Here is a 26,004-nt window from a genome sequence, read left to right as displayed (position 1 = left end):
ACTGTGGCCCCACCTCATGCTTTCAGCATTCATTTTCTGTTCCCTCCTGCTTGGAACACACTAACTCCAGATAAGCCTTGGTCAGCTCCTTCCTGTCATTCAAGCCTGGCCTCAGATTTCACACCCTCAGAGGCTTTCCAGGCCACCTTATCTCAAGAGTTTCTGCCCTAGTCCCCATGCCCTGTTTTTTCTTTTGTTTTGTTTTGTTTGCTTGTTTTTTTTTTTTTTTTTTTTTACCAGAGCACTGCTCAGCTCTGGTTTATGGTGTGCTGGGGACTGAACCTGGGACCTCAGAGCCTCAGGCATGAAGTTCATTTTGCATAACCATTATGCTGCTTCCCCAAGCCCTATTTACTTTTCTTTTTTTTTTAATTTTTATTTATTTGACTAACACTGGCAGAAATTGAGAGGGAAAGGAGAGATAGAGAGAGAGAGAGAAATATCTACAGCACTGCATCACTGCTTGCAAAGCTTTCTCCCAGTGAGTGGGGACCTGTTTTGTTTTCTTCAACTTATCATTTCCTACAACTAACTCTCTGATCTCCAGATGGGACTATTCACTAATTTAATGAGTGGGGAGCCTTCTGAGTCCTGATTGTGGCCATTCCCAGGGCACAGAGCAGCTCAGGGACCTCAGGTGAATGGAGTGACTGGCTTCCCAGCCCTCCCTCCCAGCTGGCATCCCAAGGTCACTTGGGGAGGGGGGGAGTGAAATATAACTTCTGCAACCTGTCACCCCACAACTCTGCTTAAGAGAAAAATCAATGCCAGTCCAACCCCTACCCTGGAAATAGCATTTTGTCTGGAAATTCCACAGGAGGTGGGGGGGGGGGAGGGCTGGAGCCCTCGAATTTCTGTGCCTGCTCCAACAGGAAGTTGCTGAAAGTTTGGGGCCAAGGCAAACAAGCTGAATGGCATCCTGGAAGTCAGCAGCCTTGCCCTTCCCCTCCTGCCCCCCAGCTAGGGACTTGTCCTGCCCCTCTTCCCAGATAGGGCTCTCTCTCTCTCTCATAAACATAAACAGGTTGGTAAAGTAAGAAAAAGGGCCAGGACCACAAGTAAAGATCTGAGTGGAAGCAAAATTAAACTCTTGGCTTGCATACCTCAGCTGCTAGGAAGCTCACTATCAAACTGGTCCCTTGTCATTAGAAAGTCTGACTGTTGCCTTCCCAGGAGGGAGACTAGTAACACTACAGAAGGTCTTTAGAAACCTAGTGGCTATCCCCCACCCCTCTTCAACCAGGGCTCACAGGACATGGGCCTTGCTCAGGGCCAGACACGCTAGTCCCAAATTTCAGCAGCAAGGGGAGCTGTAACAGTCCCAGTACTAGGCATGGGGGACTGGCCTCCAGTCACACCCCACATCTATCCCTCCTGGATAAAATACCAATTAGGGGCTGAAAAGTTAGCACAGTGGTTACTCAAAAAACTTTTATGCCCAAGGTATCAAAAATCACAAATTCAGTCCCCAGCATCATCAAAAGCCAGAGCTGAGCAGTGTTCTGGTGTGAAAAAAAATTTTTTTTTTCCTTTTTAATCAGGTTAGGTTATAGGGGGTTGACCTTTGAATGACCTCTGCTAGAAAGTCCAGAGGACATAGGGCAGGGATCTGAGTTGATACAGGCCCACAGAGAGCCCAGGAGAGATGGCGTAAAAGGCATCTACACAACTCCTCTGACATGGGTCCTCATTCATTCTCCTGTGGTAGCCTCTGAACTGGGCAGCTACATAGTGGCTCTAGAATTTTCTGAACCTACTTTATCTAACTTTGTCTCTCTCTCTCTCTCTCTCTTTCTCTCTCCTACTCCTCCTCTTCCTCCTTCTATTTTTTCCACCAGGGTTCTCACTGGGTGGGGCTCAGCGCCAGCATAATGAATACACCACTTCTGGCAGCCATTTTTTCCTTTTTAAAAAAAGTTTTTTTTTCTTTCTATTTTATTTGATAGGACAAAAAGAAATTGAGAGAAGAGAGAGAGATAGAGGGTGTGGGAGAGGGAGACACCTGCAGACCTGCTTCACCACTTGTGAAGCATCCTCCCCTACAGTTGGGGAGCAGAGGCTAGTACCGAGGTCCTTGAACATGGTAATGTGCATGCTCAACCAGGTGCATACATACCCAGTCTCCCACTCAGGCCCCCCTCACCTTTGTCTCCAACAGGCTCCTTCTAGACCCTGCCAGGCTCAATGTGCTGTCCAGCTGCTGGGAGCTTAGTAGGTGCTGGTTAGTGCTGCCCTCTGCTGGGCTATGGAGCCTTGGACAAAGTCATCCTAGGCCTAAGTGGGGTGGGCTTTCTGGGCTGGGGAGGCCAGGGCTTCTGAGGATGTGCTCCTATCAGCCCCTGGACCCCAGGACCCTGGAGCAGCATGGCACAGGGTCCTGGAACATTTAATAATTCTAACCAGCTGGCCACACCCACTCTAAGTCTGCTCCCATTGGTGCAAAGGGGATGGCTCTGAACCTCACTTCTCAGATGCAGGGCCCTTCACTCCCCTCATGGGGAAGTATGTCAAATGCAAATGCCCAGGCCTGCTGAGGAAAGTCTGCATCACTTGCCTGATGAAGATCCTCAGACCTACACTGGCCATATTGACCCATCTCTTGTTTGCTTTTTTTTCTTTTTTCCTTCCTTGGGTCTCCCTTGGAAGTTTCTGGGACTTCAGACATGCCATATGTCATGACCCTTTCTCCAAAACACAGCCTGACTCCTGGCAGGTAGGGACCCTAAGCACAAATGAGCAAACTGAGGCCCAGAACTCACGGAACGAGGGCTGAGCAATAGCACACATGGTACCATGTGTAAGAACCCATGTTCAAGCCTCCAGGCCCCTTCCGAGAAAAGCAGTAGAGCAGTACTGCAGGTCTCTCTCTCACCCCCCCTCCCTATCAGTTTCTTTCTGTCCTATCTCATAAAAGAAAAAAAGAAAAGAAAATTTAAAAGAAGACTCCGGAATGAAGAGTCCCTGTCCCACAGCAAGGCCTCTAGCTTACTCCTGTCTCTGTAGATACCCCCTCTCCTCCTGAGGTCTCAGTTCTGAGGCCAAGTGGGTCAGTTCAGGTCATACAGAAGCCTTGACTGTTGTCCTATTGTCCAGATCTCTGATGCCCTTGACCTCACAGGGTCCTGGGCTGATTAAAATATCCCCTTACAGCTTTGACAGACCTAGTGTCCCCTTACAGGGCTGGGAGGGACAGCAGCGCACAACACTGCCAGACTAGTACTGAGCTCTGCACCCTCAGGAGCTCATGCAAGTCAGCTCAGCCATGATGACAGACCCTTTGCCCAAAGCTGTGCAGAGCTTGGAAGAGAAATCCAAGGTTCAGAGAGGAGGGAGCGTGGCCCAAGTTCACCCAGGACACAGTCATCAACCTCAGTGCAGAGCTTACTCTGCTCAGTAACATGATTCAACGAGTCCCTGCAGCAAGGTTAAGAAGTAGATGCTTTTACTCTCACTATATTGTAGGTCCAGAAAGGTGAGGAAGATTCACAGAGTCAGGATCCTATGGGTGACCCTCATGGGGCCACAAATGGTCTCCCTTCACCTATGCCCAGGTAACTATCCCACTGACCCCTTTCCAAATGCCAATACAGAGTCATTTGTGAAGAGGTGTCTTAATGCAACCGGAGAAATGGCTCAACTGGTAGAGTGCTGGGCTTGCATGCCTGAGGTTCCCTGTTCAATCTCCTGCACCCCATATACTGGAGTATGCTCTGGCATCTCTCTCCTCTGTCTCATGTGAAATTCTCATAAGGAAGTGATAGAACAAATTGAGGTGGGAGGGGGGAAAAGAGAAAGAATGAGAGAGAGATGTAGATCTGTCCTATGAGCAACCAGGTTGCAGTGGTGACCTCCTGAACTGAACATCCCACCCACCCCACCTGCCCCCATCTGGTTCCCCCTTCTTTAGCCACATTGATACCAGTCTCCCTTCCCCACTTTCCTCCTTCATGTCATTGTGCTACCACCCCCACTTCTCAGGACACAAGGCATTCTCCCTATGCCCTGAGCCTCTTCTGTGGCATGGATTAAGATGTATTTCTTAATTAGTGATAGAGAGAAAGAGGAGGAGGAGGAGACAGACAGACAGACAGAGAGAGAGAGAGAGAGAGAGAATCTGAGCATCACTCTGGCACATGCAATGCAGGGGATGGAGCTCAGTCAGCACTGTAGGCTTGAGAGTTGAATGCTTTATGCACTGTTCTACCTCCTGGGCTGTGATGTGAATTAATGCTAGTGGCAAATCTAGTTTTAAGTCTGTCATTTCCTTCTACCCGTTGCCATTACCTGAACCTAGATCATCATCTCCAACTTTGTGGGTTCCCATAGCTCCTAACTGGACCCCCGTCCCTCCACCACCACCACTAGTTTCTTCTTGTGCCCCACACCAATCTATTTGAGCGGAGCATTTATTTATTATGAGAGGAAGATGGGACTAGGAGATGGCATACTCTGTTGAGCACACGCATTGCCATGGGCAAGGACCCAGGTTCAAGCTTCCTAGTATCCACCTGCAGGGGTGAGGCTTCACAGGCAGTGAAGCAGTGCTGTAGATAGATCTCTCTCCCTGTCTCCTTCCCCTCCCCTCTCAACGTCTCTCTGTCCTATCAAATATAGGAGAAATAAAATGAAAAATTAAATACAATGGGGCTGGGTGGTGGCTCACTTGGTTAGCCAGGTTACAATGCATAAGGACTCCAGCCCCCAATCCCCACAAGTGATGAAGCAGTGCTGCAGATATCTCTCTGTTTCTCTCCCTCTCTATCTCCCCCATCCCTCTCAGGTTCTGGCTGTCTCTATCCAGTGAATAAGTAAAGATTTAAAAATTAAAAATAAAATAAAAATCACAATAGAAAAGAGACCACAGCACCTCTCAGCTCTGGCATATGCAGTGGTGGAACTTGAAGCTGGGGGTCTCAGGTTTGCAATTCTCGTGCTGTATCTCTGAGCTAGTTCCACAGCCCCAGAGTGAGCATTTTAAAAACATCTCTCTGTCCCAGCTACCCTGGCCTTCATTCAGGCTTTTGGACATGCCCTGACTGTTCTCTCCCCTCATGAAGTCCTGAGTCACCTGGCCAGCCTTCACTAACTCTTCCTGTTGGGAAAACCACCCCCATTCCTCTCCAACTCACAGTTTGTCTGCTTGCGCCTCCTGCATCATTTCATGTGGGCTCCCTTTCCTCCAGGGAGCCCATCACCTTGTGTAATGATATCTTTTTCTTAAGATTTATTTTTTTTTTTTCCTTTTTCCAGAGCACTGCTCAGCTCTGGCTTATGGTGGTGCAAGGGATTAAATCTGAGACTTCAGAGCCTCAGGCATAAGACTTTTTTTGCGTAACCTTTATGCCCAATGATTTACTTTTTCAGGACTTACTTCTGTCTGAGAAAGAGAGAGAGAAAATCACAGCATCATTCTGGTATATATCATGCTGGGGATCAAACTCAGGACCCCAGGCTTGAGAGTCCAATGCTTTGTCCACTGTACCACCTCCCAGGCCACAAGATTTATTTTATTTATTTCATGAGAATGAGAGGGAGGGGGGAGAGACACCAGCTTGTCACTCTAGCATATGCATGAACGGCATTCACGGAGATCCAACCAACCCCCATGCTTATGAGTCCAGTGTTCTGCCCACTGTGCTTCCTCCTTGGCTGGAATGATATCTGCTTTTTTCTACTTTTTGGTGACTCATCTCACATCTGTCTCCCATGACACACTGCTGTCCTCGAGATTGAGTCCTGCTTGCCTGGCTCACCATCACAGTTCCAGTACCAGCCTGCACTTACTCACTGCTGCCACCAAGAGGAGGGTGGGGACATCACAGCCCTGTGCTCACAGTGCCTGTGGGTGCACATTAGCGTCCCCAGCAGATGTCATCAGCGTAGATGAACTTCCTTGAAGAAGTTTCTGGGAGGTCATTGATGTAAATATTAAATAGCGTAGGAGCCAGAACAGAGCCCTGGGGGAGGCCACTTGAGACAAGTCTCCATCTGCTAGACTTGTCACCCAGATGCACCCGGAATCTTCTGTTTTGGAGAAGAAACGATATAGTGTTGGCCACCCATGGAGGCAGGCATCTTGAGATCTTGACTAGGAGACCACGGTGCCAGACCGTGTCATAGGCTGCTGTGAGATCAACAAAGACAGCACCCGTCTTTAAATTCGTCTGGAATCCATTTTCAATGTAAGTTGAGAGGGCCAGGGCTTGTTCGCAGGTAGATCTTCCTGGGCGGAAACCAGCTTGGGTGGGTAATAGGAATTTCTCTGTAAGATGAGAAATACATGACAGAAGCAGCCTCTCAAGGAGTTTATAACACACGGAGAGGAGAGAAATTGGTCTATAGCTGGCGGCCAGTGTTGGGTCTTTCTTTGGTTTCAAAACCGCTATAATCTTCGCACGACACCAAACTTTGGGCATAGACTCAGATTCCAAGATGTGGGACAGGAATGAAGCGAGCCACTTCTTTGCCGCGGGACCCAGGTTAAGAATGAGTTCTGGGGTGATATTATCAGAGCCAGCAGCTGTTCCTGGTTTAACCCTCGATGACATCTGCTGTGCAACTCAGGCATCAAAGTTCGACATCCTCAAGGAAACACTCACGAAAGACTTGTCTCTGATATCTGATTACTGTAAAAAATGGCGACTAATCCCTAGCACTGCAAAAGCGGTATCATCTGTTTTCCATCTACACCATGCCTCGGCCTCGCGTGAGCTTAATGTGCAGCTTGGCGATACGAGAATCCGGCATGAAGCCCAGCCAGTCTATCTTGGTGTTACTCTCGATCGCACTCTGTCATTTCACGAACATCTCATAAAAACTGCAGCAAAGGTGGGCGCGAGGAATAACATCATTGCAAGACTGGCCAGCTCCTCATGGGGTGCGAGCACTTCCACACTACGATCATCATCTCTGGCATTATGCTATTCCACTGCAGAATACTGTGCCCCAGTATGGTTCCGTAGCCCCCATGTCCACTTGGTCGATTCCAAATTATATTCCTCCATGAGGATAATTTCTGGAACCATCCGTTCCACCCCGGTTCCATGGCTGCCAGTTCTTAGCAACATCGCCCCGCCAGATATTCGTCGGGATGCGGCATCATCTAAGTTCATTTCCCACGTCTACGCTCAACCGGACCTGCCAATATACGCGGATATCTTCGCCCACCCTGTCCAACGCTTGACGTCTCGTCACCCAATCTGGTCCCCTATGCCTACACTGAACTTCTCTGTTCCAGTCTCTTGGAAACAGAGTTGGCAGTCAGCTGAGGTAAAGAACAAACACCTCATCACAGACCCCTGCAAGCGTCAACCCGGCTTTGACCTAGCACGTTATGATTGGACCCTCCTCAATCGCTATCGAACAGGCCATGGCTGGTGCGCTGCTATGTTCCATCGCTGGGGAGCCAGAGACGACCCGAACTGTCCCTGCGGCTACAGACAGACTATGACCCACATAGTCAACGACTGCCACCTCTCCAGATTCAAAGGAGGTCTCGAAACTTTACATCAGGCTCAACCTGACGCTGTTGACTGGCTACGGAAGAAGGGCAAACGCAAGAAGAAGAAGCGTCCCCAGGCCTCTGGGCTTGTGGATAATCATGGCCACATGTTCCCCCACTACAACTATAAACAAGTCGCTGCCCAGGATCTTTAAATGTTTCTCCCTGAAGGCCTCAGCACTGTTTTTTTCTTCAGATAGGGACAGACTTTTTAGAGAATGAAAGAGAACACAGCACCAAAGCAATGCTTTGGGGCCAGGCTGAAACCTGGGTCTCACACATGGCAAAGTAGTAAGCTATTCCATTGAACTGCCTGTCAGCCAGGTCTCATCCTGTGATTGGTGCTATTCCAGTAATCCCTCCCCTCCTCTCCTCCTCCCCCTTCCCCCATTATCTTTCACAGGCACTTCACTACCTTTCTGCCATTTAATAATACATTTGGCTCACTGGCTACTCCCCAGAGAAATCTCAGACTTGGCACTAATTTGGGAACAGACTCATGAGGCCACGTGGGGTTCCAAGAGCTTTTAGAGCCACATCTTAAGCAGGTCTGAGCTTCACACTCAGGGACAGGGCCTAGCTCCTCCCTTCCATCCTTCGCTCCCTCATTCTAGCAGGGGAGTCTGGCAGCAAGGACATGGGCAGAGGGGCTCAGTGCCCACTGGGGCCCTCAGAGCCAATTTTAGGGCTAGGCTGGAATCTCGGATGCTTCATCCAGCCAGCCCTAGAGATACTCATTGTCTCCAGAGCCATGATTCAAATTCCAGCTCCGGGAGCCAGGAACAGACTAATCATACCCATTTCACAGATGGGGTACCCCTCTGAATGCAGGCAGGTTGCTTCTCAGCCCTCATGCCCATTCAAAGGCTTTCCAAGTCCAGATGTGGCTGGTGGATGTTTCTAAGGGCATCCTTTATGCCCAGGCATGAAGCCCTGTGCCTGGTGCTTGACTTGTTTCACTGCATCCTTACAACAGTTCTTTTATTATTATTATAAATATTTATTTATTCCCTTTTGTTGCCCTTGTTTTATTGTTGTAGTTATTATTGATGTCGTTGTTGTTGGATAAGAAAGAGAGAAATGGAGAGAGGAGGGAAAGACAGAGAAGGGGAGAGAAAGATAGACACCTGCAGGCCTGCTTCACTGCTTGTGAAGCAACTTCCCTGCAGGTGGGGAGCCAGGGGCTCCAACCGGGATCCTTAGGCTAGTCCTTGTGCTTTGCATCACCTGCGCTTAACCTTCTGTGCTATCGCCCAACTCCTCTTACAATAGTTTTAAAGGCCAAAAGTCCTGTCCTGTTCATGTTACAGATGGGAAAACCAAGCCTCCAAGGGAAGCAGCTTCCCTTGGGTGGTACAGGAAGCAAATGGCAATGCCCAGGAGTGCTGCTGTAGTAAGGTATAAGGAGAGTTTTAATGCTGCAGGGAAGTCTGGGAAATGGCTCAGCTGGTGGAACATTGAATTTAAGGCCTGAAGTTCTGGTTCCTGGTTCACCATATGTGCTGAAGTAATATTCAGGCTTCCTTTTCTCTGTCTCATGTAAACTTCTCATTCATATATATATATATATATATATATATATATACCAATCTTTGAAATAAAAAAGGGAAGTCACAGCCTTGGAGGTGGGGCTAGACTACTTGACTCTCAAGCCTGAGATGCAGAGTTCAGTTCCCAGCAGCACATGTGCCAAATTGATACACTGGTTCTCTCTCTCTTTGCCTCCAGGGTTATCACTGGGGATTGGTGCCTGCACTACAAATTCACTGGTCCTGGTGGCCATCTTTTTCCATTGCTGTTGCTGTTGCTGTTATTGTTGTTGGCTAGGACAGAGAGAAATTGAGAGAGGAGGAGAAGGCAGAGGGGGAAAGAAAGACAGACACCTGCAGACCTGCTTCACTGTTTACAAAATGACCCCCATGCATGTGGGGAGCCTGGGGCTTGAACCAGGATCCTTGAGCAGGTCCTTGTGTTTCATACTATGTGCACTACTGCCACCCCACCCCCTAGTTTAAAATCATTTTATTGGGGGAGAAGGTAATGGTTTATATACAGTACAGTGGTTATCAGTGCAATTTCTCATTTCCCCATGACAGGTATCTACAAAAAACTCTCACCCCCCAAATTTAGGTCCTTTTCTACCATCATACACCAGGACCCCAACATGTTCTTCACTCCCCTCTCCCCTCTTTTCTACAGTTCTTTGTTTATTAGTTTTGTTGTTATTTTTCTTCCCAGAGTACTGCTCAGCTCTGGCTTATGGTGGTGTGGGGGACTGAACCTGGGACTTTGGAGCCTCAGGCATGAGAGTCTGTTTGCATAACCATTATGCTATCTACCCCAGCCCTCCCAGAGTTCTTGGTTTTGGTGCATTACACCACTCTTTCTTTTTTTTTTTTTTTTTTAAGATTTTATTTATTTATGAGCAAGATAGGAGGAGAGAGAAAGAACCAGACACCACTCTGGCACATGTGCTGCCGGGGATTGAAATCAGAACCTCATGCTTGAGAGTCCAAAGTTTTATCACCGCGCCACCTCCCGAACCACACCAACCTTTGTTTTAATTAATTAATTAATGAGAGAGAAAGTTCTCATCTGAACAAGAGCATCACTCTGGCACATGCAATGTCAGGGACTAAACTCAAAATTCATGTGAATTCATGTGAATTCATGCCTGAGAGTCCAACACTTACCCACTATGCCCACTCCTGAGCCACATCTTCTCCGTCTCTTAAGGACTACAGGGAACTAGGTCTGGGCTGAACCACCCACTCAAAACTAAAATGTGGCAAGGAGGCAAGAAGGACTCAGGGCTTTCATCTGAGAGCCCAGCGTTGTAATCTCTGCAGGCCCTCAGTTGTCAGCCTTAGGGTCTCTGAACACCTCTCTGTGCCTCATCTCTCCGTGTTCTAGGTTATGAATACGGTCATCTCAGCACTGCCACGGGATTTGCAGCTGCCCTGTAAACTGCTGTATCCAAGGTCATATCATGACAAGAAGGTGGGCTGGAGCATCAGACGGAGACCTGAAGGGGGTCCGGTGTGCTCCAGGCAGATAATGACTCAAACCACACAGGGAGCCACCTCAGGCCATAGCAGCTCACTTCACTCTACTACCAGACCCCTCACACCCAGTCCTGGGGAGAACCAAACAGCAATCCTGCTAGGAGAGGTGCAAGTACTGCCCTAGTGGGTGAGGGTACTGGTGGAAAGGCCTTACAGGCCAGCCTGTTCTAATCCTTCCCCTCCCCGCTCAGTCTCAGCTCTGCTCCCCCACCCCCACCCCAAAGTTTCCGCTTCTACTTTATAGTTTCCCTGGCAACCACCTCTCTTCTTCCAATTGTTTTCCTCTCCTCAGTCACTTGGGCATCATAATGAAGCAAGTTTCTCCCTTCTCTGCTAAAGGGCAAATGCAAGTGGGCTGGGGCAAGAGGTCTGGCCAAAAGCAAAAGAGCAGAAAAGGACAGGACTGAAGGGTGAGGTGGCTGCTTGGGTGTACAGCCCCTACTATCCCCTCTCCCTGAATAGACACCTTGGTGTCTACTTCCCTCTCAGTGGACTTCTGTAGGTGCAAGTCCCCTGGCTGGTGGTCAGGGCTTGGAAAGCCTTGCTGGGTCTAAATTCAGCTCCTACTGCCTACTTTCACCCACTGTGTCCCATGCTTGCATGCCCTCCACCTCCACTCCTCTTCCTCTCTCTCTCTCTCTCTCTCTCTCTCTATCTGATTATGCTTACTACCTTTCCCAGGGCCTAGCTCCAAAGTGAGGGCACAAGAAGTCTCCATTTTTTCCTTCTATCACCACCACCACCACCACCACCACCCCAGTAACAGTACTCTCTTTTTTGTTTTTTGTTTTGGTAAATATTTATTTATTTATCTGCCTCCAGGGTTACTGCTGGGACTCAGTGCCTAAACTACTAATCCACTGCTCCTGGAGGCCATTTTTTCTATTTGTTGTTGTTGTTGTTACTGTTGTTGTTGTTGGATAGGACAGAGAGAAACTGAAAGAGGAGGGGAAGACAGAGAGGAGACGAGAAAGACAGACAACTGCAGACCTACTTCACTGTTTGTGAAGCGACCCCCCTGCAGGTAGGGACCTGGGGGCTGGAACTGGGATCCTTACACTGGTCCTTGTGCTTCATGTCATGTGCACTTAACCCAGTGCACTATTGCCCGGCCCCTATTTATTTATTTTGGATAGAGAAAGAGAGAAGTTGAGAGGGAAGGTGTGATGAAGAAGGAGAAAAAGAGATCTGTGCAGCATTGTTTCATCTCTTGTGAAGTTTCTCCCTAGCTGGTGGAGACCAGAGGCTTGAATCTGGGTCTTTGTGCACTGTAACGTGTGCACTCAGTCAGGTGCAACATCGCTTAGCCCCAGCAGCACCTCTCTCTTTCCCTGAGGCTGGTCCTTGACACCTTGCCTTTTGCCTGAGCAGCCTTCTCCCCTTCAGGCAGAACATCAGCAAAGCAGTCATCTGAGTAGGTCTGCAGATGACTCACTGAATTCATGGACACAAAGAAAGGGACCCCACAAGCCAGGACCCACCCCAGATAGCTGAGGACTGCCTCACAACTTTGCTGTAGAGTACCTGGGTCCTCAAGGCAAACCAGGGTGGAAGACATTTCCTCTCGGGCTGTTGGAGGTTAACACGACTCTCTGGGTCTTAAAGAGCTTGGAAGATTAGGATCTGGTAGAGTGCACGTGCTTGAGAACTCAGATCAAGCCCCAAGTGCCCACCTGCAGTGGGGAAGCTTCACAAATGGTGAAGCGGTGATGCAAGTGTCTATCTTTCTCCTTCTCTATCTCACCCTTCCATATGTCTCTATCCAATAGATAAAGTATTTTTTTAAAATAAGGAAAGAAAAAAAAAACATAGCTTGGGGAGGGCAGAGTGGTGGTGCACCAGATTGAACACACATGTTACAATGCACAAAGACCCTGATTGGAGCTCCCAGTCCCCACCTGCAGGGAGAAAGCTTCACGAGTGGTGAAGCAGTGTTGCAGGTGTCTCTCTGTCTCTCTCCCTGTCTATCTCCTCTCTATCACCCTCTCTATCACCTCCTTCCCTCTCAATTTATGGGTGTCTTTATCCTATTAAAAAAAAAAGATAAGGGAGTCAGGCAGTAGCGCAGAGGGTTAAGCACAGGTAGCGCAAAGCACAAGGACCGGCCTAAGGATCCGGGTTCAAGCCCCCGACTCCCCACCTGCAGGGGGTTCACCTCATAAGCAGTGAAGGAGGTCTGCAGGTATCTATCTCTCTCCCCCTCTCTGTCTTCCCCTCCTCTCTCTATTTATCTCTGTCCTATCCAACAACGATGACAATAATAACTACAACAATAAAACAAAGGCAACAAAAGGGAATAAATATTTTTAAAAGGTTAAAAAAGGAAACCATATATATATAATGACACAGCTTGAAAGATTCAAAATGCTGTTACAGGTCCAGAATTAACTGTAGACATTAAATTAGTCTTACCCTAAGGGTCTCCTTAACCTGACAGTTTCTTGACTATTTCCCCACTTGTTGACTTCCTAGTATCTGACATTGGCTGCTCTGACCAAGGGAGTTAAAGATGCCTTCAAAGTCCAAGTCAGAAGGGAGCTCAGCCCATGTGGTGGTGGTGGGGGGGGGGGGGGATAAAGGAAACCATTTCCCCCAAAAGTCTCCCCAATTATCTAAGTTCTCTACTATCTTCTTCTGCTGAAATTGTGGGGGGGTGGAGGGGGGCAGGAAGGACTATATCACATGTTCCTAGAGGGAGAAGGTGACCTGGCATTGATGAATTGTTCTGGGCCAGAGAAAATGACTCTTTTTGCAGGAACTGTTTTTTGCAAGAACTAGTAACTATGTTAAAACCTAATTTACAAAGAACAACAAGCAGAAACTGACACCTCTCATTTGTTCCTGTTTGCCTTTTGCTTTCAGGACAAACAGGATTTAAGACTTGTGACAAGGAAGAAGTCCATTATGATTCAGAAGATCAGATGACCTGATGCTCTCAAGGCTCCATTCCGTTTATCCCAAAACTCACCTCTATTTTTCAAGAAACAGACAAGATAGAACTTCCAGAAGGCCATAGAGAGAGCTTGGTGAGTTGGGCTTGTGCCTTGCCATGTACACCAGGCTAGTGCCCCAGCACTTCAGGGAAGTGCTATGGCAATGGAGAAAGCTCTGCAGCTGGGGGTGTTTCTCCTTCCCTCTGTCTCTCTATCTACATGGAAAAAGGGGGCTGGGGGAGGCATAATCAAACATGCATGAGACTCTGGTTCCAGAAACAAAGTTACCAACAGTTACCTTCCTGTTTTATCCATGTAAGTATTATCTGAAACACAGAGGGGCAAATAGAACAGAGCATAGTTCCTGTTTCCAATGCACTCTGGACTGCAATAAAAACCCTTCCTTGTGGTCCAGGAGGTGGTACAGTGGATAAAACATTGTACTTTATATCATTCATTCATTTATTTATTTAGCCTCCAGGTTTATCGCTGGGGCTCAGTGCCTGCACTTCAAGTCCACTGCTCCTAGAGGCCATTTTTCCCCACTTTGTTGCCCTTGTTGTTATTGCTGTTGGATAGGACAGAGAGAAATCGAGAGAGGAGGGAAGACAGAGAGGGGAAGAGAAAGCTGTATACCTGCAGACCTGCTTCACTGCTTATGAAGTGACCCCTCTGCAGGTGGGGAACTGGGGGCTTGAACCAAGATCCTTACACCAGTCCTTGTGCTTGGCGCCATGTGTGCTTAATCTGCTGCGCCACCACCCAGCTCCCAAGCATTGTACTTTCAAGCATGAGGTCTTGAGTTCAATCCCCAGAAGAATAAGTACCAGAGTGATGTCTGTTCTTTTTTTCACTCTCTTTCTATCTTTCTCATTAATAAATAAATACAATGTTAAAAAAAAACTTTCCTTTCTTGCAAAAACCTATACAATGGGGCTGAGGTGGTAGCATAAAGGCTATACAAAAAGACTTTCGTGCCTGAGGCACCAAAAATCCCAGGTTCAATCCCAAGAAGCAACGTAAGTCAGATCTGAGCAGTGCTCTGGTAAAATGTAATAATAATAATAATAATAATAATAATAAGAAGAAGAAGAAGAAGAAGAAGAAGAAGAAGAAAAGAAAAAAAGTAACAATGTTACAGTGTTTGCCTTTCTGATGCACAGGCATCAGGTCCACATTTTGGCTTCTTTGACCCATCACCCACTTCCTTTCAATGCCCACCCTTAAGGTAAGACTATCAGACCCTACTTCCTTTCTTATGATCTTGGGGTGGGAGCTGCTAGTTGCACTTTCTTGAGATCTCCCCAGAAAAAGGTCCCCTGTCCTGCCCCCTCCACAAGGGCATGCTTATTTTCTCTCTGTGCTAACAGTAAACTGCCCCCCCCCAGCCCCCACCTCCCACTTCCAGTTCAGCCTCAAGCCTATACGTCATCTTTTCTCAACTACTCAGGGGCTATACCTGCCCAGGCTTGTGCTAGGATGGGGCTGGTTTCCATGCTCAGGGGGATGCCTGGAGTCATGGTGGTTGTGGGAGGGGTTCCTTGTGTACATTTGAAGGCTATTTCACCTTCCTCCAATGACCCACAGCATTGGAGGGCTTTAAGCAGACTCTGAGAAAAAGAAACAGTCAAAACTGAGTGAGCAAAGACAGCTCAGTTGTAGCCAATGGCAGGCGACCTCCTGTGTCTCTCTTTCTAGTTGAAGACACTCATATTCCCACAGCTGGCATTGAGAAACTAGACTAGTCAGCTCCCATATTGAGATTCATGGGGGGAGGGGTGGCAGTGGTGGCACTTAAAACCCCATACAAGTAATGGCACAGTCCTGGGGGTTCTGAGACTGTGCCTGTTCTCTGAGAGCTGGCAGACTGGTGGGGCCCAAGAACTTCCATACTAACCCACTGACATGGATCCCAGACAAAGGAAGCACAAAGAAGGAGAGAACAGGGTAGGGGAAACAAAGGAAGGCTTCACAGAGGAGGTGGCTTCTGAGTCATACATCTAAGCTGGATTCTAACAGGTAGTAGGTGTCAGTGAGAGAACCCATTGGGGTTTAGTCACAGCCCAGAAACCACTGAGAGATCCAGTGTGACTTTCCCTTCCCGAATGTCACGAAGTCAGGCTGTGGTGAGGATGTTGGTCCCATGTCCAATTAGTGAGCCCTCTTAGGCCAAGAAGATCACTTGTGCCCCTCCCCTCCTCCCCATGGCCCAGAAACAGGCACTTTCCAGGCTGATGGTTGAGACCAGCCCCTGGGGAGATGTCTGTTCTGGTCATTGCTCACATGGTGCAGTGGCCCATGAGTGCCAAAGAGAGATAGCATCTGCCAGGTCTTAAAAGCCCCAAAGAAAAGTGTCTCCTCGAGTTCCCTGAGCACCCATTCTGAGACTTCACGCTACTGACCAGGCAGCCGGGAAGTGCTTCCCCCTATCTAACCTATATCTCTCCTACTGTAATGTACACCACCTTTGGAGACTAAGGACTGACAAAGGACTGAAGCTGGAATGCCCGGCTGGGTGCTCTGTATGCAAGCAAGATGGGTGTGGGGTGGGTCAATGGGCACAGACACAACCCCCAGCTCTGACAAGAGAGGACAAGGCCCCCTTTGTGTGCATGATTAATTTACAGGGCTGAGTGAGAGAGAGAGAGAGCGAGTGAGCAAGCGGGAATGTCCTCTCTCTGGGCCTCCGAGGCTTCCCTGACCCAATTTAGAAACTGCGTTTATTGTGTTATTCATGTCAAATCTCCCCAATGAGGTCTCTATTCCCAGCGTGCTCATGAATTTTCCGGGGGCTTAATAGTGTACAATCTGAGGATGATTTATTAAGAAGATTAACCACCACCCCCCAAATATGCTTCTGGATGCTCTACAAAACACAACAAATTTATGCTTCAGTGTTGCTGGGCTCCCACTGCCCAGAGTGGCGCAATCACTCAGCAGAGTTAAAGCCAGAGCCCCTTGACCCGGGAAGGAGGCAGACCACGTGGGCGGCAGCAGCCAGAGTGGTAGCCCAGGGTGAGAGTGGGGAGGTGCAGATGAGATTCTCAGGCTCAACCCCAGACTGAGCAGGACTATGGGGTTTTCTGTTTGTTAGGGGCTTTCTATTTGTTAGTTTGGTGTGTATGTGTGTGTATGTGTGTGTGTGTGTGTGTGTGTGTGTAGCCTGGGTATCATTAATGCACAATTCGCATTGTTCCTGAGCTGACTTTTTCAATCACTAAAGAAAGAGGCATGGGTGGTCTGGGTGGTGGCATAGTGGATAGAGTACTGAACACTGAAGCATGAGGTATTGAGTTCAGTTCCCAGCAGCACATGTACCAGAGTGATGTCTGGTTCTTTCTCTCTTTCCTCCTATCTTTCTCATTAATTAATAAATAAAGTATTTTTAAAAGAAGAAAAAAGAAAGAGACACAAGGGCCAGGCAGTAGTACAGTGGGTTAAGCACACATGGTGCAAAGCGCAAGGACCAGCTTAAGGATCCCGGTTCAAGCCCCTGGCTCCCCACCTGCAGGGGTGTCCTTCACAAGCAGTGAAGCAGATCTACAGCTGTCTTTCTCTCCCCCACTCTGTCTTCCCCTCCTCTCTCAATTTCTCTCTGTACTATCCAACAACAATGACAGCAATAGAAAGAAAGAAAGAAAGAGAGAGAGAGAGAGAGAGAGAGACCAGTAGCACTGCTTTGCCCCTGTGAAATATAACTCCTGCAGGTGGAGATGAAGGCTTGAATTTTAAGAGTAAGCCCCACCTGCCCGTGTCTCTCTCTCTCTCTCTTTCTTCCTCTCTCTCTCTCCCTCCCTCCCTCTCCCTCCTCCTCCCCCTCCCCTTCTTCCTCTCCCTCTCTCTCTCTCTCCCTCCCTCCCTTTAACTCTGTCTCTTATCCTCTTGCTATGAGCAGTGGAATCAAGCAGGCACTGAGCCCCAAGGATAACTTGGTGATGACGTGGGGGTAGTGCTGAGTGGTGACACACTTGGTTGAGCGCACATATTACAATGCACAAGGACTCAAGTTCGAGCCCTTGGTTCCCACCTGCAGGAGAAAGCTTTGCAAGTGGTGAAGCAGTGTTGCAGGTATGTCTCTGTCTCATTGTCTATCACTCCCTTCCTTCTCAATTTCTGGCTGTCTCTATCCAATAAATAAATACAATACAATTTTTAAATAAGAGAAAAAATGTCACTGCAGCTTCCCCCGCTGTCATGGCATTCCCATGTGGTGCCAGGGCTGGAACCTGAACCAGGGGCACAGCAGGGCATGAGCCCAATCCACTGAACTCTTGCCACAGCTCAAGGCTTGTGTTTGAAGACCCAGCCCCTCTTCCTGGCCAACAGCCCAGTCCAAGATTTCCCTGCTCTGGGGACACTGGTCTAGACACTTTTGCCTTCAGGACATAGAAGCAAAGAGATGATCCCAATGTCACCCTTCTGAGATCCCCTCCCATTCACTATACCTTGCCCACACTGTAACTCCTAGAGCAACAGACTAGGTCAAATACCACTGGTGGTATTGGAGAGAGGACATTTTTATTACACCTCCCCAGGGGGCTACTCTTGAGGGGCCAAAGAGTGCCTGGCTGAGGGAAAGCTGGGCAGTGGTGGTGGGGCAGAAGAGGCAGTGGCATCCCTGGCCCAGAACTTTGGGACAGTTGAGAAGATAACACTGGAGCCTGGGGTCAGGACCTGGCCTCATTCTGGTTGTAGGATTTCAGGCTCTGATCCAGAGGCCCAGTGCTGATCCAGGGCATCAGATGGGGCCTCTTTCCCACCTAGTGGATTTCCAGGACCTGTCTGTTCTAGTGCAGGTGAGGAAAACAGAGTTATGTGCTTTGTCATGTGCAAGATCTAGGTTAAGCCGGGCCCCTACTACACTGGAGGAAGCCTCAGTGCTGTGGCATCTTTCTCTCTGTCTCTGTCTCTCTATCTCTGTCTTCCTATCTGAGAAAGTCAGCCTGGAGTGGAAAAGCCCCAGTGAACAAAAAGAGAGTGAGATGGAGGAGAGAGAGGGAGAAAGAACAGGACTACAAAGTGTCCAGCAATGATTGGTGCTCTGACACTGTGCCAGTTCTGTTGCCACCTGAGTCTCAAATGAGGAAAGGAACCTTGAGGAATATAATCAGTTGACCTGAAGCCACACAGCTAACCCCTACGGAGCCAAGATTCTAGCCCTGCTATACAGACTCTGGCATTTAAAGTCTCTCGGACTTTCCACCTACCTTTTTCTGTCCCCACGGACAGACCTTCAGCCTGGGTTCAGTTCAAGTCTTCACATTTGCTTCTAGCTGTCATCACTCGAGCCAGCATGCAGAAGAACCACATCTCCATTGCTAAAAACTAAGCCATGGCCCCCTGGGTTGATGCATAGCATCTAAACACCTTGTCTTGTGTCTGGGACTCCTGCCCTAGCCCTCACCTGGACTTCTCCTCCACATGGGTCACAAGCTCCCACTTCTGGTCTCCAAGCCTTAGCTCAAGCTGATTCCTCTGCCTGACCTACTTCTCCTCATGTCTCTGCCTACAGAATTGTCTAGCCCACAGATGTTAATGTGTAGGGTCTGTCCCCTCACCCCCAGGAGGCACTGGAGGGCAGGTTCTTCCCTGGGTGGGTGCTGCCTTCCCTGGGGCCCAGCACAGAGTAGGACACAAGGTGTGGGTACCATTCACATGTCAACAGGATGTGCAGGTTCTGTGAGTGAGAGAAGAGAAGGTCTTCCATGGACCTCTCTGGCCTCTAGCAATGTCTTCTCAGAAAAAAAAAAAAAGCTTTTAAATGCATGAAATAAACTACCCATGATTACAAAGGAAACCAATTACATTAAGAATGGTTATCAAAATATTAATAATTCATAGCCATGTATATATCTTCTTTATTGCTGCCTTAAATAATAATATCTAGCCTTAATAACTACAGTGATTCTGAAGTATGAGGAACAAAAGCATTATTTCAAGACACACACCCCCACACACAAAATACTATGACATAATCATTCGTGTGATTTCTATAAAATCACAAGGCATCGAGTGCCATGGCTGTTGATCTATCACCCAATTTGCAATTGTAATTAGAGGACAGTGATAATAGCAGTAGGATTTAAAATATTTATTCCCTGCTCAGGTTCTTGGACACTGAATTCTGCCCATAAATTCTTGGGGTCCCTGGAGTCCTAGTTAAGAATGCCTGGCCTAGAAGAGAAAAGAGCAGGATTTGTCCCAGAACCCTGATTCTGGCTATTCACTGGTGTGTCCCCGACCTTTCTGAGTCTCTGTGTCCCTGCTTTGGTCACATGATGGGCAGACCAAGCCCCATGTCCACAGTCTACTTTTTCTAGTCAAAGCCTCTTGGTTGGGGGAGGTTTGGCAGAGAGAGGTCCCTGCAGAATCACCCCTGGGCTGATGGGTCCCCTGGCTGCCTCCCAAGGAACTTGCTTTATGTCCCCAAAGAGCAGACCTGACTGGCAATAAATTGGCCTAGCAAGGCTGGAGTGGGCTCAGACTGGCTGCCCGGCGCCTGCCTGGCCGCTCTGAATACCAGAAGCACCCTTCCGGGAGGGATGAGAATACCATTAGTTTCCCAAGGAGAAAGGGCACTGAGAGGACATGCCCAGAGGCAGCTGGGAGATGGTCTCTGGCCATGCTTTTCTTAGCACGTGCAATGCCAAGCTGGGGATTACCTGACAACCCTTCTTCCCTCTGTCCCCAGAAGGCTGAGCTGCATAAGACTGCCTTTCAACCTCTGTCCTGCCCCCCAATAAAGTTGCCCAAGGGCTGTCTTTTTGCAGACAGGGACCCCAAACAATGTTTCCCTGGTAGGTGCAGATCCATAGAGGGAAGAGGGGAAGACCTACCACCTCTGTCACCTCCACCAGCACAGTACCATCACCAAAAGCTAAAGATTCTGCTTAGGAAACTGTCTCTGGTCTCACCCAGGACCTATAGCCAGTTCTTATCAGCACCCCATGCTCAGGGGATTAAGGCACCCACCTGGTACCCCCACCAGTTACCAGGAGTTCAAGCAAACCTGTAAGTGAGGCATTACTACTTCCCCATTCATAGAAAAGGTCAGAGCTCAGAGAAGTGGGGCCAGGCAGTGGCACACCTGGTTGAGTGCTCAAATTACAATGCCTAAGGACCCAGGTTCAAGTCACCAATCCCTACCTGCATGGGGGAAACTTCACAACTAGTGAGGCAGTGTTTCAGGTGTCTCTCTCTCTCTCTCGCTCCCTCTCTAACTCCCCCTCCTCAATTTCTCTCTGTCCTATCAAATAAAATAGAAAGGAGAAAAAAATAATAATAAAAGGAAAAACTGGTCACCAGAAGTGATGGATTCATTTTATAAACACCAAGTCCCAGCAGTACTCTGGTGGGGAAAAAAATACAAAAAGAAGCTCAGAGAGGTGAGGTAACTGGCTCAAGGGGACACAGCTATTAACTGACCAAGTCAGGCACTGAACCTCATCTGTCTGGCTTTTGCTCTGTTCTTGAGCCTCCTTTTAGTTCCTTCCAGTGGTCTTTCTTACAACCACAGGTAACTAGATAATCTTTTTAAAAAAAGTTTGCCAGCCTTATGCACACCCCACCTCCTCCTTCTTCCCTTTTCTGCCCCCATCCAAGGGTTCCTTCAGAATCCAGAGTTTCCTCCCCATCATCTCCAAGCCCTGTTGTCCCCATTCCCACCTCCTCTAGGAAGCCTTCCCTGACTCTGCAACCTCTGCAGAGTCAGATATCTTTCAGTGTCTCTTGGGCCTTAACAAAAGCACCAGATATAGCCACTAACACTGCCTGGGGTGGGGGGTGGGGGTAGGGGGCTGTCACCCTTGGCCAGATCTAGACACCCCAAAGAACCTTTTGAAGAAGAGATATGAAAAAGGTCTTGCTGGCAAATGAACAAGCAAGCCTGTGGCTGGCAACCTGTCTTGCCAGCTTCCCACTGGAGGCAGACCTGTTTACCCATGGGCAGGAATCATGCACTGGGGTCCCACCTAACCTATCAAGCAGGATGATTAAGCATGGAGGCAAGGAATCAGCATTGCAGCAACTCCCTAAGCAGAGAGAAGCCTTGGCCCAAGAAGCAGTCAGCAGATGCACAGGACACACAAAGATATTAACATGAGCCCAGTAACGAGCCAGACCCAAATTCCATGTCAAGGCAGAACTAGAACCTCTGCTTCCTATTCATGGTGGGAGTAACACCAACACTCTTCCCAGCAACCCCACATCCTTCCTCATGAAGGTGCTTTTTATAGAAGTCTGCTTCCTCTAAACAGCAGCACCCGAGCCCAATAGGATCACAAAAAATAGTCCTTAGAAGGCTGGGGGGGTGGGGTGGGTTGGAGCTGGTCTTGGACATCCGCAGATGGTAGCTTTGTCAACCATCACACTCCTGACTGGAGAAAGCTCTGTACAGCAGGTAGAGTGAGGTCCATGTCCTAACAATAAACTTGACAAAATATCTTAAAGAAAAATTACTTCTGTTTTTAAATATGTGTTTGTTTATTCATTCATTCATTCATTTATTTAAAAAAAGAGAGAAATAGAGTATCACTTTTGCACATGCAATGCTGGGGATTCAACTCAGGACCTCTTTCTTGCATGAGATTCCATTCCTTTACCCACTGTAACACCTCCTAGGTCATAATAAAATATTTTAAAATTTACTAAAAAGAGTCATAGATTGTCCATGAATACATGTGTATATAGGAGAGCAATAAGAAAAACACACTCCGGTTTCCTCCTAAGAAATCCCCAACCCAGGCTGGGTCCTGCTTCTTGCAGTCAACCCCAAGTCTACTCCAGCCTAGCCCAAGCCAACTCGTTTACTTAATACAAAAACAAAACAAAAGTCATGTGCTAGGACCCCAGTTCATACCCCTGGTCCTCACCTGCAAGAGAAAACTTCACAAGTAGTGATGCTGTACTGCAGTTATCTCTCTTTCTCTCTCCCTCTCTGTCTCCTCCTCCCCTCTCAGTTTCTCCCTGTATTATCAAACGAAAGAAAGAAGAAAGAAGTAGCTGCTAGGAGCAGTGAACTCATTGTGCAGGCACCAAATCCCAGAAATAACCTTGGTGGCAGAAAAAGAAAAAGAAAGGAAGGAAGGAAGCAAGGAAGGAAGGAAGGAAGGAAGGAAGGAAGGAAGGAAGGAAGGAAGAGAAAGGAGAGAGGAGAGAGAGAGAACTTTTTATAAGAGAAACACAGAGAGAAGGAGAGAGAGAGAAACCAAGAGTACTGCTTAATATTGACTTGTGGTCATGTGATGATTGAACTTAGGAACTCTGAGTCTTGGACATGCAGATCCTGTGGTCTAGCACATTGAGCTATCTCTCCAGCCCAGAGCCTAACTCTTTATAGCAGTGATCAGGAATACATCATGTCTCAGCCATAGTAGTTTAGCAGAAGGAGAAACCACCATAGCCTTTGTGAGGGGCAACTTGACAATGTCTATCAAAAATTGAATTCACAAAATGTCCATTTTAAATTCATATATTCTCTCTTGACATCAAATCCTTCAGATAAACTCCCACAAGCATGCAAGAGTAGATGTATGAGGATGTTAGGTGGCCCTGTTTGCAGCAGAAAAAAATAACTCTGTAAATAGTGTCCATTCCATGTAAGGGGGCTGAACAAATGACAGCCCCTTTTGGTAATAGAACCCTGGGTGGCTGCTTTGTACCACAAGAAAGAAGGACATGTGGATTATGCTGACTTCTTTTTTTAAAAAATATTTTATTTATTTATTTATTCCCTTTTGTTGCTCTTGTTTTTATTGTTGTTGTTATTGATGTTGTCGTTGTTGGATAGGACAGAGAGAAATGGAGAGAGGAAGGGAAGACAGAGAGAGGGAGAGAAAGACAGACACCTGCAGACCACCTGTGAAGCGACTCCCCTGCAGGTGGGAAGCCCGGGGCTCGAACCGGGATCCTTAAACCAGTTCTAAGGCTTTGAGTCACGTGCGCTTAACCCACTGTGCTACCGCCCGACTCCCTCATACTGACTTCTAAGTATGAGGTCCTGAGTGTACTTCTTAGCATTACATGTACCAGAATGGTGCTCTGACTGCCACCTCATTCACTAACAAATGAATAAATCTGGAGAGTGGCAAGTATAGTTCACCTCATAGAGTGCACACACATTATCATGCACAAAGACCTGGGTTCAAGTCTCTAGCCACCACATGGGAGCACGTGCAGAGGGGAAGCTTCATGAACTATGGAGTAGTGTCTACCCTTCTCTGTTTCTCTCTCTGTCTCTGTCTCTTAGCATCTATCTATAGAAAAGGAGAGAAAAAAGATGTCACTGGGAGTGGTGGAATTGTGAAGGCTTTGAGCCTCAGCAACAGTCCTGGTGGCAAAATAAACAAAGAAATATATTTTTTAAGTTTTTATATTTATTTATTTATTTTCCCTTTTGTTGCCCTTGTTTTTTTATTGCTGTTGTAGTTATTGTTGTTGTTATTGATGTCATCTTTGTTAGATAGGACAGGGAGAAATGGAGAGAGGCGGGGAAGACAGAGAGGGGGAGAGAAAGATAGACACCTGCAGACCTGCTTCACCGCTTGTGAAGCTATTCCCCTGCAGGTGGGGGCCAGGGGAACCTGGGTCCTTGTGCACTGTAATGTAAGCCCTTAACCAGGTGAGCCACCATCTGGCCCCACAAAGAAATAATTTTAAAGTAGTTTGTGAGATGCCACAGTGGATAGAACACTGGATTTTCAAGCATAAGGTCCTGAATTCAATCCCTGGTGCTGCATAAGCTAGAATTTTGCTCTGGCTCTTTTTTCATTTCTCTTGCCTCTCTCATCAGTAAGTAAATACATATCTTTAAAAAATAACGGGCTGGACTAGGGAGTAAGCATAGTGCTTATTAGGCAAAAAAAAACTTTCATGTCTGAGGTTCTGAGGTCCTAGGTTCAATCCCCAGCACCACCATAAACTAGCAGTGCTCTGGTCTGTGTGTGTGTGTGCGTGTGTGTGTGTGTGTGTGTGTGTGTTTGTGTGTGTGTCTGTGTCTTGTTCTCTCAGTATCTTTTGCATTAAAATAAAAGTAAGTATATAAATAAATATTTTAAAAAAAAACTAACAGGGGCCATAGACATAGCTTAATGATAGAATACATGCTTTACAGAAGTAAGGCCCTGGGAAGCAAAGAAAATCACCACCACTACCAAAGAGAACAGATTAAAGCCTTTAGACATTAAAAGCATGCAGAACCCTGTCATCTAATGTCATCACCTCTCTGAGCCTCAACTTGTGCTTTCATCATTTGTGGGCAAGCCCTAAGTTCCAGCCCTGCACCTACTTGGGCATGGCCAGAAAGTAGTGTCACCCTCCTGAAGTTCCAACCAGCAGCCCACCACCACCCCCCAGATTGGGTCCAGCTCCAAACCTAACTCACATGATCTCAGCATTTTCACTTTACTGGTTCAAATACCAGCCACCCTAGCAGTCCATTCATTCCAGGTGCCCCCATGCCCTAAAAGGCAGGCTCTCTGAGGACAGCCTGTCCTGTCCTAAATAGCCTTTTGCTGCCTCCAGAGTTGGCTGGTGCCTGGCACAGAACAAGAGCTCGTTAACCAGGTGCCCTGTCAAGGGCTACCCTAGCACACATTCACATTTCTAAAAGCCCCAGGCACTGTCTGGACATCTTTCCAGGGCCCCTCATTTTACCTTGAATTATGATGCTGCCTGATTTTAGCATCAGTGAGCTCCCTTAGGTGCTCCCCCGTGAATGTGCCCCAACCCTATGGCTCACTCAGAAATAGAAAAAGCAAGTAACAGTGTGACCCTGGAGCAAAGCTGGCTACACTAAATGGGGAGTTTCTGAGCCCACTGGGAAGCAGGCTCAGAATGGCTGGCTGGTCTTGTTTTAGGGGCAGCTACCAGACTTTATGAGTAAACACTGGTGACTCATTCATTTGTTAAAGCACATGGGGGCTGAGGAGACAGTATACTGTTTCTGCAAAAGACTTTCATGGTTCAATCTAAAGTACCAGGTTTAATCCCCAGCATCACCATCAGCCAGAGCTGAATAATGCTCCAGTCTATCTATCTTTCTGTGTATCTCTTGTTAAAAGAAAAACAAATGAAATACATATATTTTAAAAAATCTATAAACATATGGCATGAAACAGGTTATATGTAATATGACACATAGGATGCTGGGCCATATCTGGCCTAGATCCTCTGCCTCTGCTGGGCTCAAGGAGCTTGGCAGTCAGTACTTTTGTAATTAAGAAAAAGGGGGAGTCGGGTGGTTGCGTAGTGGGTTAAGCGCACATGGCACAAAGCGCAAGCACCAGCGTAGGGATCCCGGTTCAAGCCCCCACCCCCACCCTGGCTCCCCACCTGCAAGGGAGTCACTTCACATGCAGTGAAGCAGGTCTGCAGGTGTCTGTCTTTCTCTCCCCCTCTCTGTCTTCCCCTCCTCTCTCCATTTCTCTCTGTCTTATCCAACAACTAACGACATAAACAATAACAATAATAACTACAACAAGGCTACAACAACAAGGGCAACAAAAGG

General features: G+C 47.7%; 1 protein-coding gene across 8 annotated transcripts in view; it reads right to left on the bottom strand.

Annotated features, from left to right (window-relative positions):
- Positions 1 to 26,004, bottom strand: part of DAB2IP (DAB2 interacting protein) — a 232,553-nt gene that overhangs the window by 148,840 nt on the left and 57,709 nt on the right. The gene's annotated exons all lie outside the window — the stretch shown is intronic.

Source organism: Erinaceus europaeus, chromosome 10, assembly GCF_950295315.1.
Source record: "Erinaceus europaeus chromosome 10, mEriEur2.1, whole genome shotgun sequence".
NCBI lineage: Eukaryota > Metazoa > Chordata > Mammalia > Eulipotyphla > Erinaceidae > Erinaceus > Erinaceus europaeus.
Note: the sequence above shows the minus strand (reverse complement) of the source record. Positions and strands in the feature narration are given on the sequence as shown.